General features: G+C 34.3%; 1 pseudogene; it reads right to left on the bottom strand.

Annotated features, from left to right (window-relative positions):
• Positions 1 to 12,638: 12,638 nt before the first annotated feature.
• LOC120101119 (U2 spliceosomal RNA) lies at positions 12,639 to 12,761 on the bottom strand (annotated as a pseudogene).
• Between the last annotated feature and the right edge of the window lie 1,057 nt (positions 12,762 to 13,818).

Below are 13,818 nucleotides of genomic sequence, written 5' to 3'. Positions count from 1 at the left end.
AACTTTGAAAGGTTTTTCAAATTTACTTACCTATATATGGAAATAACATTTTTTGTCTTTATATATTTTCTGTTAACCATTTCATGTGAATGGGTAATTTCCATGCATATCCATTTGTATACCATATGGATGGTTGCTACCTCTAAAGGCCATAAAGCCTATAGTATCCCCTGTAAATGGAGTTATAGATAGTTGTGAGTTGCCATGTGCATGCTGGAATTTGAACTCCAGTTCTTTGGGGGGAAAATAGTGCTTTATTAACTATGGAAATGCTTCTAGCACTTAAAAATGTATTAAACCATTATGAAAAAATATTAAAGCACTGTAATCCAGTGCATGGTTATTTATATACCCTTCATTAAATGTTAAAGGTTGGATAGTATAAAGCATCATGATCTCAAATGGTTAATTCTATTATACATAAACCCTGTATTTTTGTAAAATTGACACACTACTGCTCTCAACTTCCTGTCCTTTATGGATTAAAATCCAATGTGTCCAATTCTTGCTGCCCAAATAGCCTGGAATGAAGACATCCACTAGAGAACAGTCTACTTATCAGGCTATAAAGAGAAATCAAGCATCAGTTGCTAATGGCTTTCAGCTGGGTATGGAAATTATTCAGTTCCCCAGCCCAGGTTGAAATTTTGACTGGCTGTATCTTGTACGGGTTTCTGCAAAAAAAAAAAAAAAAAAAAAAAAAAAAAAAAAAAAAAAAAAAACCACTGTATGATAGATGATCATATCATATCTAAACAAGTCCCAAGTCTTCCTGGACTTATGACTGTTAAAATATTTATACTCCCCCTTACATTGTAAAAGGAATATTGAGAAAAGTTTGAACCCAATGTCATATTTATGATTGAAAACACCCAACCATATATGCTGTGCACTCTGATCAGTTGTGACTTTCTCTTAAATTTCCATTCCCTCAACAAATATGCTTCTCAAATGTGGAATGAAACGTCCATTAATCTAGGCTCCAGGGTAAGCTTACTACTATTAATTCTCTGAGCAAATATAGTATCAAATTACCATCTAATTATAATTCTTCAAAAAAATTTAGTGCAGCTTTCATTTAAACCTCTGTAGCTATAATGAGAAAGACAGGAAAGAGACTACACTCTCTGAAGACTGAAATAATTTGGTTTAGAGCCATTCAAGTTGCCCATCTAATTTAATTCATGAGGAAAACATGCAAATATAATCCACAAATATAAAACATAAGACTTGTTGTAGTCTTTTTGATACGTATAACATCCTAAATCAAATGGATATACTTTTGAAAATACATCCAAGATATATTTTAAATTATGTTTAAGATAAAAGCATCTATCATCCATATTTTATAGTAAATCATAAAAATTGAACAGAAATCACAAAGCATGTAAAAGGGAACAAATTGTGCAAATATTTCTAGTAAACTAGTAGCACAGAGTCTCAAGGCTAAACAGAAATTTTATAACAAGTGAGCATGACTCATCTTCCAGGCTTGCCCTCAGGTATAATGTCAACCAAGTATACTGTATAAACATTTGTGTTTTGTTTTAAATGTCCATTTTAAAATTAATTAAACTAATAAGAGAGTGTACAGGGAGAATTCACTGTAAACTATACACTAATATAATTTGTGCTTACTTTTTTCCTGTAAACTCAAGTAATTAAGAGCATGTATTAAAGATATTGATTACCTGAATCGACTTGCATTCAGATACTGAACTCCAATGTAATAACAATCTATTCTTTATAAATTATCCTAGGATGCTGGACCCTTCATTATTTCATATAAAACACCGCCAAATTATGCTTTGGTTATTTAGTTATTATTAGAATAAAATGATAATATGAATAAAATAAACACTATCCAATATAAAATATGTTGGCATATTAAATAATTAATTGACATAAGTGATGTATTAGAGAAAAACATTGTTATAGGGGTTTCCAGAATTTTTTTAAATTTTTATGGAAGGTAAGGGTATATATGGAGCTTTACTGCAAATTAAAGAAAGGTAGATTTTATTTAATATTTTCTATAGGAATAATTGTATGCAATCTTGCTTCTCTCAGTTCTGTTTAATTTACCTTCAATATATATATATATTATATATATATATATATTAACTTTGAAAAATTCTTTAAATTTTTGGTTTCTTTGTCTTCACATGTCTGTGCTCCATATGTGTGCTTGGTATTCTTGGATCTCCTATGACTGAAGTTAGAGATAGTTGTGAGTCAATATACCTGTTCCAAAATGAAAATTGTATTCAGATCCTGTGGAAGTATTCTTAACCAATGTGTCATCTCTTCAGCTCCAAATTACATCTTCTTTTTGTTTTATATTGTTCTTCATTTTTTTCTTTTTTTAAATTTCTTCTTTTTTTTACAGTTCAGACTTTATCCTGATGCATGTCCACCCTTTTACTATTCCCCATCTCACACTTCCTCTCCATCCCATCTTCAAGAGGATGCCTCTCAACCCCACCGGACACCCACTCTGTGAAGCCCCAAGTCTCTTGAGGGTTAGGTACATGCTGAGTCCAAATCCAGCAGTTCTTTGCTTTATATGTCTTGGGGACTGGTGTATGTTTTCTGGTTGTTGGCTCAGTGTCTGAGAAATCTGTGGGTAAGGGGTTCAGGTTAGTTGAGATTTCTGGTCTTCATATGTGATCACCCAGCTTCTCAGTCTCTTCCAGCTTTTCTTTAATTCAACTACAGATGTCAGCAGCTTCAGTCCATTGGTTGGTTGTAAATATCTGCATCACACTCTTTCAACTGCTTGTTGGGCCTTTTAAATGGCATCCATGATAGATCCCTGTTTATAAGCACACCATAGCATCAGTAATGATGTCTGGCTTTGGAACACCCCCTTGACTGTATCCCAATTAGAGCATGACACTGGACCTCCTTTTCCTCAGGCTTTTCTCCATTTTTTTCTGAAGGTCTTTGAGACAGTAGCAATTCTGGGTCAGAGTTTTTGACTGTGGGGTGGTAACCCCATCCATGTATTTGATGTCTTGTCTTTTCAATGGTGGTGAACTCTTCAATTTCCCTCTTCCTACTATAGTGCATTTCATTTGAGGTCTCTGCCTTTGAGTCCTGAGAGTCTCTCACCTCCCAGGTCTCTGGTACATTTCAGAGGGTTCCCTTACCTCCTACCTCCTAAGAGTGCATGTTTGCATTCTTTCTTACTGGGTATCAGGGGTTTAGTCCTCTTCTCTCCCTCCCCAAATAGGTATCATGTTCCCCTCTTCCCTTCCCTGTCACCTTTCCCACCTATGTCCCTTGCTTCCTCACCACCATCCTGGAATTTCTTTCTTTTCCCTCCCAAGTCAGATTGAAGCATCCTTACTTGGGCCCTTTGGCTTTTTAGCCTTCTTGAGTTCTGTGGATTTTATCGTGGGAAATCTGCACTTATTTTGGCTAATAACCAATTATTAGTGAGTACAAACTATGTATATCATTTTGGATCTAAGTTAATTCATGCAGGATCTTATTTTCTAGTTTTATAATTTCTGATCCAAATTTTTCAAAACTATAAACCTGAGTATTGTTTGTTTGCTACCAACAATTACAAATAGAATGAAAATATCATAATATTAATTTTAATGTTTTAAGGGTCAAGACGCAACAACAAGCCCTTGGTTATAAACATTTAAGAAGCTAATAAGCAAAATTTCTAATCTAAACTTTACGACAGGTTCTTTTATATCTTATATTTCAATCTCTGACTTCTGATTTTTATTACAGTGGTTTCTATTTAAATAGGCTTAATACTTTCAGGCTTCTCAACAGAGACTATTAGAGCCAGAAGATACCGGTGAGAGACATACAGACTCTAAGAGAACACAAATGCCAACCTAGGCTACTATACATTGAAAACTCTCAATCAACATAGATGGAGAAACCAAAATATTCTAGGCAAAACCAAACTCAAACACTAGGTATCTAACAATCGAGCCCTACAGAGGATCCTTAAAGAAAAACCACAATACAAGGAAGATACCTACAGTGAAGAAAAGGCATTAAGCATCTTAACTTACTAAAAGTTAAGAACTACAAGCACATAAAGCTACCTACAAAAAGAAATATATCAGGAACAAATAGTCATCTGTCTTTAATACCTCTCAATATTAATGAACTCAACTCTACTATAAAAAGACATAAGCTAACAGATTGGATATGCAAACAAGATCCAGCATTTTGCTGCATACAAGAAACACACCTCAATAACAAAGATAGACACTATCTCAGAATAAAAGGTTGGAAAAAGGTCTTCCAAGCAAATGGTCCCAAGAAACAAGCTGGAGTTGCCATCCTAATATCCAATAAAATAGACGTTCAACCAAAAGTTATCAAAAAAGGTATAGAAGGACACTTCAAGTTAGTCAAAGGGAAAAACCAGCAAGAGAAAGTCTCAATTCTGAATATCTATGCCTCAAATGCAAGGGTACTCATATTAATAAATGAAACTTTATTAAAGTTCAAAACAGACACTAATCACCACACAATAATAGTGGGAGACTTCAACATCCCAGTATCACCGATGGACAGTTCATTAAAGCAGAAACTAAACAGAGACACAGTGAAACTAATTGAGGTTATGAACCAAAAGGATTTAATAGATATCCATAGAACATTTCACCCTAAAACAAAGGAATATACCTTCCTTTCATCATGTCATAAGACCTTCCCCAAAATTGACCATATAATTGGTCAAAAAGTAACTCTGAATCAATATAAGAAGACTGAAATAATCCCATGCACCCTATCAGACCACCATGGCCTGAAGCTGGTCTTCAATAACAACAAAAGCAACAGAAAACCCACATACATGTGGAAGCTGAACAACTCTCTTCTCACAGATAATATGATCAGGGATAAAATAAACAAAGAAATTAAAGACTTCCTGGAATTTAATGACAATGTTGACACATCATACTCAAATTTATGGGAAAAAATGAAAGCAACTCTAAGAGGAAGAATTTATAGCACTAAGTGCAGTGGCAAAGAAACTGTAGAGATCTTACACTAGCAACTTAACAGCACACCTGACAGTGCTAACAATAAGAAGCAGAGCTAAACAAAGAATTCACAGCTGAGGAATGCTGAATGGCTGAGAAACACCTAAAGAAATATTCAACATCTTTAGCCATAAGGGAAATGCAAATCAAAACCAACCTGAGATTTCACCTCACACCTGTGAGAATGGTTAAGATTAAAAACTCAGGTGACAGCAAATGCTGGCGAGGATGTGGAGAAAGAGGAACACTCCTCCATTGTTGGTGGGATTGCAGACTGGTACAACCACTCTGGAAATCAGTCTGGAGGTTCCTCAGAAAATTGGACATTGAACTACCTGAGGACCCAACTATACCTCTCTTGGGCACATATCAAAAAGATGCCCCAACACATAACAAAGACACATGCTCCACTATGTTCATAGCAGCCTTATTTATAATAGCCAGAAACTGGAAGGAACCCAGATGCCCTTCAACAGAGGAATGGATACAGAAATGTGATACATCTATACAATGGAATATTACTCAGCTATCAAAAACAATGACTTTATGAAATTCATAGGCAAATGGATGGAACTGGAAAATTTCATCCTGAGTGAGCTAACCCAATCACAGAAAGACACACATGATATGCATTCATTGATAAGTGGCAATAAGTCCAAATGATTGAATTGCCCTAGATGCACAGAACACCTGAAACTCAAGAAGGATGACCAAAAGGCGAATGCTTCACTCCTTCTTTAAAAGGGAAACAAGAATACCCTTGGGAGGGAAAAAGGAGGGAAAGTTTAGAACAGAAGCAGAAGGAAAACCCATTCAGAGCCTGCCCCACAGGTGGCCACCAAACTAGATAAAATGGATGAAGCAAAGAAGTGCAGGCAGACAGGAACCGGATGTAGATCTCTCCTGAAAGACACAGCCAGAATACACCAAATACATAGACAAATGCCATCCTTAAACCACTGAACTGAGAACGGGACCCTCGCTGAAAGAATCTTAGAAAGGACTGAAAGAGCTTGAAGGGACTTGAGACACCATAAGAACAACAATGCCAACCAACCAGAGCTTCCAGGGATTAAGCCCCAGTGAACGTGGTTGTTGGGTGGAAGGCGGTAATGGGGGGAAGGATGGGAAGGGGAACACCCACATAGAGGGCCTGGAAGGGGAATAACAATCGAAATGTAAATAGGAAATACTCAAGTTAATAAAGATAAAAAAAGTAAAGGAACACAGGAAAGAGAAAAAGAAACAAAACAAACAAACAAAAAAAAAAAAGAAGCAGCTTCACTTAGAGGCATAGAAGTAGTCAAACTCAGGGCTGAAATTAACCAAAGAGAAACAAAGAAACAATACAAAAATTCAGCAAAACCACAAGCTGGTTCTTTGAGAAAAGCAACAAGATAGATAACCCCCTAGTCAAACTAACAAAGGGGCCCCAAGGCAGTATTCCAAATAACAAAATCAGAAATGAAAAGGGAGACATAACAGAATCAGTGTGTTACCTACTTTAACTTGACATCTTTTAAAATAAAAAGATATATTAAGACAGTGAAATATTTCTATTTTTCTTTACTTGTTACATATTCATGACTAATTTTGTTACTTTTTATTGAGAATTTTTCCTGTTCAGATTATCAAAAATCCCCTCTTATTTTTATTCTTTATTGATTAAAGTTTTTGGCCTTGCTTGATGTCTAGTGCTGGTAATTCTCTTTTTCTTCTTCATACCTACCTTTCTTCAGTATTCTTGACCTCCCTATTTTCATCCTAATCATCATAATTTACTTTCTCTCTCCTTCTTCTCTATCTTTTCTGTCCATTTTAACCCAGTGTTCTTGAGTATATAAAATTTCTTGTATTTTTTTAAGATTACAAAGCTTATTTGTCAGGCTATTAAATTTTTTATTTCTCCCTTAAATTTCTGAATTCTAAACAAAGAATTAACATCTGTGTATTTTTATAGACATGTTAAGACAAAAATTTAGAAAGTAAGGAAAAACTAACAGTATACTCACACATTTTCTGTTTTGTTCCAGAAATATTTCTTTAAATTAGGTTTTGGATGTTGGATTTAATAGAAGTTGCATATATTGCAACTATATCTTGTAATGTTATACCTTGAATATTACCATCCAGGAATAAGTTGTTTAATATCATCTCAGGTTATGTGGACATGAATTCCCCAATGAATGTTTTTGCCAATTTCTCATAAGCTATCTTTATTAAAATACAAATTGAATTATTTTATTCCCATGCTTACATTTATATGATAGATATATTTTCTGCTAATAAATACTAAATTTTAGAAGCAGGATATAGATTAAATAAGATATCTTTTCCTTATCTGTTTTAATACTTGGACTATTATATTTTATCACATCATATTTTTTCATTACTATGTGGATATAAGCCTGTAATACCATATGAGATATGAGTATGTGATTCTGTGTATGAGCGAGTGACTGTGTGTGTGTGTGTGTGTGTCTAAGTAAGGCATCCTCACACTCACATAAAATGTTAACCTAGCATCTCTCACTGAGCCTAGAGCTCAGTTTTCTAGACTTTCTGGCTAGTAAACTTCAGTAATTCTTCTTTTTCTGCCCAATTAACCTTTAGGTTACAGCTACATAACACTCTATCATGCTTTCATGGAGGTACTAGAGATACAAATGGATCCTCATTTCTTTACAGCAAATATTTCACAAATAAGCCCTCTCCTCATTCCTCATTCTCACATATGTGAATATACGCAACTGCATACATATCAAGAGCATATTATAGCATACCTTGCCTTTGACCTTATAAACATGTTTTATTTATTTTACTATTTTCTCTGAATTTTCTGCTAACACTGGAATTAAGATATCAAATTTAGTAGGAGTGACTTACAGTATAAGAACATTTTTAAACGCAGGATTTACTTGTGCATGAATCCATTCTGGAAAGATTGATTGGTACAATTTTTTGAAATTATTACTAATTTTGGTGAGGTCCATAGGTAATTTCATTTTAGATGTCCTGGATTATCTTTACAAACTCTTTGTCCTAGGTACATTGACAAATTATCTCACTTCTTACCTTTTACAAAAGTTCTCATATTGCAACTCAAATACTCAGTGGGATTTGATTTCAATTGATAATTTTGATTTCAATTGATAATTTTGTTTCCAATTAATACTCTTACAAATATTTTTCCTTAAATATGCTAGCATCTACTCATTGTATACACTTTGACATCAGCTTACCTAATGCTTTCTATGAGCAGCACATGGCCTCTGCTCTACCAAAGTTCTCCTATGAACCACTTTACTGTGCTGTTATATTACACCAGTGTGTTTGGGCAATTTCTGTTTGTTAGAAAAAATTTAATTATAATATTCAAAAGGCCTTGATATTGTATAATAGTAAGCATGGGAATGATAGTTTCTCATTTTACTAACTCTTAAAGTTTTAGTATAATAAAAGAAAAAAATCTCAGACTTGAAGGATGATAATAAATATATTAATTGGTTAGTACAAAATATTCCACACATGCATAGATTTCACATCATAATTGTTTTTGAAATATTTATCACAATCTAATGCATCATTATATTAAGAAATCATTTTCTCCTCACATTCCTGAGATATTTTATGATATATATACTTATTTCTATTTTTAAAAAAGTCAAATATGGTTTTATTATACATTTTCAAATTATGTTATTTTTGACCATGTAATAACAACATATTCAATCTTTTGCCATTTAGGAAGTAATTAATTTATAGACATGAATTAAATAAAATTAGATGATTATATTTTTACTTGTTGTAAAACTTTATATTAACTAATTGATATTTTATTACTTAGATATATCAGTTTGCTCTGATGTTGAATAGAAGAATACATGGTGTTTTTATGTGAATATTATGAAATGGTTTCTATGAATGATATTTACCTCTTGGTTGAACAAATATTTTCACCTTATAAGGTGATAAATTTAAAATGATACATTTAGGTAAGTCTATGAGACAGTGCCTAGGAATGTTTATAAATACCTAGACTGAAATCTAGCATATTCTAATGTTTAATTTACACCAATTTTAAATGTGATTCCTTGTTACTTTTCTTACAAGTGTAAAATAAATCTAAAAGTATAACTTAAGTTATTACTATGTACAATGGTAATTTAAACTCCTGCATAAAAAAGTCCTGCATAATTTAAATTCCCACAACATTCTGGATAGTTAAAGGTTCATTGTTGTTAATTTTACCAAATTCTTGAAGTAGTAGACGTGGCATACAAATACTTGACATATTTTGATTTATGGGATGTATGTGAACTAGACTCAAACTCACAGGGTAGCCAATGATGATCTCCTAAGAACTGAGACTGGAGACAAGCATGATACCACACCCAGACTTTTCATTGCTGGGATACAAATCAGGGCTTTATATTTGCTAGGCAAATACTCATTCTATTGAGTTACACCCTGATTTTATTTCTATGTGACGATACTAACAAAATGAATATTTGCAAATAAAGTTGGTTGTAAATGAAATAATTAATTTTGTTGTCCTTTTGAAATAAATTATCATGCAATTATTAAAATATATTACACAGTGAGATATAACTCACTTGCAGCTATGTGAATATCCTTGGCTGTTACAAAAGTGAATCTAAATTTTACTGTAAAACTAGTTTAGGATTACATGAAGTTGACAATTTCTCCTTTCAAGTCATCATAAGATTTTAATTTCAATTTTTATGCTAATTGATTTTTGCTCTTAAAATATATAATCAGAATTATAATACACTCTTCTGACACAGTTCTAAAATGTTTGTTTCATTATAATTATGAAATACATACTGAATAATTAACTTCTCCAGGAATATATTGACATGATCATATTACATTAAGTATTTGGTAGCTTGTACTTTTTACATTTATTGTTGAAATAGTTGAGCTTTATGCTAATAGGGTGTATAGATATCTATTTAACTAAACCTCATCTTAAATTATATGCCACTGCTTAGACAGAGAACAAATACATCCCTATAAATTAAGTAAACATTGTAATCAAATTCACAATTAATGTATTGTGAATAAAATACACCTCGTTAACATGGGTGATGAGATACTAAAATCTTATAAAGAAATTACAATCATTCACAGCACCTACACAAGGAAAGTCATCCCAATTAGAGTCTCAGTGCGGGTAGAACTTAACTATATTTTTAGTAAATAATAGAGATGTGTTGCTGTAAAATTAAAATAAATAAGGTTGTCTTTTACCCAGGCCTAGGTCTGGCACCACAGTGCCCTAAGATATCTGGTAGATATATTCATCTGAGTCAGCAAAGCCTCTCACCCTCTTTGCTCTATCACATATCACACTGCTCATGGCTTGTCTTTGAGCCTTGCAACAATCTCTCTAATCCACCTTGTTCCCAAGGCAGGCTGCCACCATGCCAGAAATATATTTCCCAATTCCTTGGCAGCCTTGTGTCTCCAGATGCTGCATACTCTCTTAAACTTAAATCACCACACGAAGAACAAAAAACACAATAATTAATAAGATATAATTGTCCAGCTAGATAACATACAATTCATCCTTCTAGACACAAAGAATCCTGTACACATCCATCCCTTAAGAATATTCATAACGACCTATAATTGTGCAGAGAAGAATCTGAACATCTGCCTCCATGTCCTCTCAGCTCCTTTCTCACCTCCTCCAGTCTCCTCCTCTCTCTAAAACGTTTTTCCTGCCCATCCTTCCTTCTTGTCCAATGACAGGTCTCATTCTATCTTGTATGTTTTAACAAGGATTAAACATGCAAGAAAAATAAAATGAAGCTTTCTTTATCTGCTAAGATTCATGTTCATGCATATCTTAGTCCTCTTTTTTTTATCGAATGTTATCACCTTTCCTGGTTTCCCTTCAGGAACCTCCATATATTGTCCCCTCTGTCCCTGCTTCTATGAAGGTGCTCCCTTATCCATCCATCCACTGCCTCCCTCCTCCCCGCCCTGGCATTCCCCTACAATGGAGCATCAAGCCTTCACAGGACCAAGGCCCTCTCTTCCCATTAATGCCCAAGAAGCCCATCCTCTGCTACATATGCAGCTGTAGCCATAGGTTGTTCCATGTGTACTCTTTGGTTGGCAATTTAGTTCCTGCGAACTCTGGGGGGTTCTGGTTAGTTGATATTGATGTTCTTCCTATGGAATCACAAGACTCTTTAGCTTCTTCAGTCCTTACTCTAACTCTTCCATTGGGGACACTGTTCTCAGTAAAATGGTTGGTAGAGAACTTTCACCTCTGTATATGCCAGGCTCTCGCACAGCCTCTTAGGAGACACCTATGTCAGGCTCCTGTCAGCATGCACTTCCTGGAATCCTCAATCGTGTCTCGGTTTGGTTACTATATGTGGGATGGATCTCCAGATGTGGCAGTCCCTGGGTGCCTTTCCTTCAGTCTCTCTTCCAAACTTGTCTCCATATTTCCTCCTGTGAGTATTTTGTTGCCCCTTGTAAGAAAGACTGAAGCATCCAAACGTAGTCTACCATCTTCTTGAGATCCATGTGATCTATAAATTGAATTCGGTATTCAGAGATTTGGGCTAATATCCACTTATCAGTGAGCATATACTGTGAGTGTTCTTTGATAATGGGTTATCTCATGCAGGATGATATTTTCTAGTTCAATCCATTTGCCTAAACATTTCATGTAGTCGGTGTTTTTAATAGCTGAGTAGTACTCCATTGTGTAAATTACCACATTTTTTGTATCCATTCTTCTGTTGAAGGGCATCTGGGTGCTTTCCACCTTCTGGCTATTATAAGAAAGGCTATGTACATGGTGGAGCCTGTGTCCTTATTATGTTGGAGCATCTTTTAGGGATATGCCCAGGTGTGGTATAGATGGGTCCTCAGGTAGTACTACGTGCAATTTTCTAAAGAACCTCCAAACGGACTACCAGAGTGGTTGTACCAGCTTGCAATTCTACCAACAATGGAGGAGTGTTCCTCTTTCTCCACATTCTCTCCAGCATCTGATAGCACCTGAGGTTTTGATCTTAAGCATTCTGACTGATGAGGGAGAATCTCAGGGTTATTTTGGTTTGCATTTTGCGCATGACTAAGGATACTGAATATTTCTCCAGGGGCTTTGTGGCCATTCCTCTGGTGAGAATTCTTTGTTAAGCTCTGTACCCAATTTTTAATAGGGTTATTTGTGTGTGTGTGTGTGTGTGTGTGTGTGTATTCTCAGCACTAGTTAAGTCATGTTAAACTAAGGCTTTCAATTTCTGGGAGAATTGGCTAGTGAATAGATGTATTTTCTTTTCCTGTCTTAAATGTTTAGCACAGTTTTTACTCTGTGTGCTCTTCTATGAGTTTCCCCTCCTGGCCATTGTTGTTTTGTATCTTTTGCCTATTTTCCCTCTGAAATGTTTAAAGTTTTGTTATATGGAGGGTCTTTTAAAAATATAAATAATGAAATATTTCACAGAAGTGTAAAAACATAAATGTGAAATAAATGACCACAACTGCCTACAAAATTATCATTGCTCAAAAATTAAGAAAATCAGTAACCTAGAAATTAAACTAAACAGGCTACAAATATAGAAAAAATAATATTTCTATATTTCTTATATAGAAAAAAGATAATCCCTTTATCAAGGTAAAGACATTGGGTTTTCCAGCATCAGTAAAAATCTACACTTGATCTTAGCCAAAAGGCCGAGAAGCGATATCAGTAAAAATCTAACTGAAGATTGTTGGATATGGATAAAAGTATGAAAAATTTAGAAATGTAAGTTTTATGTTAGACATAACAAAGGTAACTAGAATATTTTTATTCATTTTTGTTATATGTTTTTATTATTTTAATTTTGTAGATGTTTTGCCTGAATGTATGTTTGTATAATACATGTGTACAATTTCCACAAAATCAAGAAGATAACATTGGATTCAATAACCAATAAACTGAATGGTTATTAGTGGCCATGAGGCAGCTGTAAATTGAAGTTATATTCTCTGAAAGAACTTTCAGTCCTTTTAACCTTCAACCTATCTCTTCATCTTCTCTAGAAGTTTTATATAATAATTTAAAAAACAAAATCATTTCATTTATTTTTTATTTGTTTGACTTTCTATTTTGAGCCAAGGTCTGTGTATATAGCTATGGAGCTTTGCATAGCCTGGGCCTCTTACTGTAGAATCTTTATGTAGATAGAATTTTGCGATTGTTGATGTACAGCAAAATTATTTTTATCTAGTCATATATATTATCTACCAAGAGACAATTTTGACTATCCGATTATATATTTTACTGTATGTCACATATTCCTATATGTGTTTAATGCAAAGGTCAGCTGTTGCTAGTCTTGCACAAATGATTATCAAAGCAGAGATCTTCCTGTTTAGGTGGTCAAGGTACAAGTGGATTATATGAAAACACAGGTCAGACACACATTTATTTCTCAGACCACATAAGTCACAACAGTCTATACTTGAGTTTTTGTTGTAGAAGGTCCCAATGAGATTCAACCTCTAGCTTCTAGGGCCTTGCAGAGGTGCTTTCCCTGACCCGGTCAATTGATGGCTACCAAGGGTGGATAATCAGTTAGTCTTTAAGAAAAGTGGGAGACTTGAGAAAGGTACACGGCAGGACACATTAATTGAAATATACTATGGAAACAAAATTGGGGCATCTATCTCAAATCACTTCATGTAGTTTGTGTTTCCTAGACTTTCACCTTAGTGCAAACCCATGTTTAGAGTCTAAAAAGCTTTTGATTACCTTAAA

This window comes from Rattus norvegicus, chromosome 2, assembly GCF_021556685.1.
Source record: "Rattus norvegicus strain SHRSP/BbbUtx chromosome 2, alternate assembly SHRSP_T2T, whole genome shotgun sequence".
In the NCBI taxonomy this organism is placed as follows: Eukaryota; Metazoa; Chordata; class Mammalia; order Rodentia; family Muridae; genus Rattus; species Rattus norvegicus.
The sequence above is the reverse complement of the archived record's forward strand: the minus strand, read 5'-3'. Positions and strand labels throughout refer to the sequence as shown.